Below are 2,586 nucleotides of genomic sequence, written 5' to 3' on the forward strand. Positions count from 1 at the left end.
TTGTTATTTTCATTGCCTTCATTGGCTGACTGGCTTACGGTCTGTTCAGGTTCCTCGATAGGTACACTGTTTCGTAATTTCTCACGGACTTCGTTTTTAGGGTTCCGTACCCAAAGGGTAAAACGGGACCCTATTACTAAGACTTCGCTGTCCGTCCGTCCGTCCGTCCGTCCGTCCGTCCGTCCGTCCGTCCGTCCGTCCGTCTGTCACCAGGCTGTATCTCACGAACCGTGATAGCTAGACAGTTGAAATTTTCACAGATGATGTATTTCTGTTGCCGCTATAACAACAAATACTAAAAACAGAATAAAATAAAGATTTAAATGGGGCTCCCATACAACAAACGTGATTTTTGACCAAAGTTAAGCAACGTCGGGAGTGGTCAGTACTTGGATGGGTGACCGTTTTTTTTTGCTTTTTTTTTGTTTTTTTTTTTTTTTTTTTTTGCATTATGGTACGGAACCCTTCGTGCGCGAGTCCGACTCGCACTTGCCCGGTTTTTTATCATTTCTTTAGCGTCCTCATTTTCATCACACAAGTCTTTATACCGTGGATCAAGTAGTGATGCTATTTGTCGGGGATTAACACGACTGCGTATATTCCAGTTTAAATGAAATCGTTCATTAAGTTCGGATTTGATGATGTCTTTGACGATTCGGCTTGTTTCAGAATCATTTGGTTCATCATTCAAATGATTTTTTATTACCGTTTGAAGCAGCGGCCGCACCATTGAAACGGGTGAATGTCCTTCCGAGCAAATTAATGTTGTTACAACTTGCAGTGGCTTCAAAATCTTCACTATTTCTTCAATCAATAGCCACTCCAATTCGAATATTTCCAATCTATGTGCCGTACTAGCTGGAGTTCTGGTGCGGTCATTTAATACATTCATGACTGGAATCCTATTAGTAAGTAGGCGATCAAGCATTTCGTATGTGGAATTCCATCTCGTTTTGCAACTTTGTATGAGACAAAGTGTTTTCATACCTAATTGTTGTTGCATTCCCTCTAACGCTTTAGTCGCCAGATTAGAATGGCGGAAATGTCCGTCAATTTTACTAGCTTTCGTGCATACGTTTGCTACGGCTTCTGTAGCCAAAGACCTGTTCACTGCCAGTTGAATGCTATGCGCAGTGCACGTTAGGTTCTTTTTTTCTAGGACTTCTGTGGACGAAACGGCGTTTACAATGTTCGTTGCGTTGTCCGTCACCACGGCTGAGACATTTGATGTAATGCCCCACTTTTCACTTATTTCGTTTATTTCTTGAGCGATGTTATCCGATGTGTGTCGTTCTACTAATTCATGTGTACTCAAAGTCATTGACGTACAATTCCACTCATCGTCGATTGTGTTAGCTGTGCACGTTAAATAGGAATCTTGGGTTCGTGATGACCATATGTCTGCCGTACAGGCTATACTTTTTGCTTTGGATAGTTTATCCTGTATTTTTTTCTTTAAAGTTTCCGATAACAGGCTTAACCTGCGTTTTAATGCGTCTTCTTTAATTATTTTATATCCAGGCTCAACTACAACCATAAACTTCTGAAACCCTTCGCTTGCTGTGAATGATAAAGGTAGCTGGTTCACAGCAATCATTTTTGCTAGAGCTTGGTGAATGTCTTCTGTTCTTTCAATGCTACATGTCATCCGATCACAAGATTGACTTTGACGGAAACGTCTTCGTTTATGTGGTATTTCTGCGGGTTCGTTCTGGTCACTAGTGCCAGGGCCAGGACTTGCAGTTTGATGCGCATCGCAAGGCTCCGTTTCGTCGACATTTACGGGTGAATTTCTGTAATAAAACGTAGGTAAGTGGTTATTTTTTAAGAACAAAACTCTCACTCTTTTTAATAGCTACAGGGAACTACTGTTATACATGTAACTAAAAAATATAAATACCAAAAAATGGTCTCTAACGTCTGGCTACTGAAATATTAAACAAATTATTGGCGGGAAATTCAAAAAATCTTGTGCTGGGCACACTTTGTGTAGTAGGAATTATAGTTTTGATACTAGAAAATATTTTTGATTTTCTGTGCACACGTAAGGTACCTAAGGAAATAAGTTAAATATATGTTGACGTGCACTCAAAGTCAGCTCACATAATTTCTACCACTATTTAAAGTACAGTCAACGAAAAACCCATATGTTTACGTTTCAATGTTTTGATTTTATTGATATTTTCCAGAACTTCTAGTTTATCCGTTTCTTTACACACTTGTCCTGTTTATGAGATTCAGGTATTAATAAATTCACGTACTTAATCAAAGTTATAGGCAAATGTTAGAACTAGTACTTAAAGTATCAAAATATTAATAGAGTACCAACCTACTAAATTTATTGCGAATTGAATATTTCAGTGAAACACACCTGCGTAAAAATTTTAGGTTATATGTCAAATGCTGACAAATACTGACATATTTGTTTACATTATTTGCCATTTATATGAAGCAATAGTTTGTATTTTGTATATTATATACATACATGTGTGGCCTACGTTAAATATATAATTAGTTAAATAGGTTAAGTGTATAAAAACTAAGCGCATCTCGCCATCAAACGTAACAATTTGGCGAGAATATAAA

Source organism: Cydia splendana, unplaced genomic scaffold (assembly GCF_910591565.1).
Source record: "Cydia splendana unplaced genomic scaffold, ilCydSple1.2 scaffold_110_ctg1, whole genome shotgun sequence".
NCBI classification, from domain to species: domain Eukaryota; kingdom Metazoa; phylum Arthropoda; class Insecta; order Lepidoptera; family Tortricidae; genus Cydia; species Cydia splendana.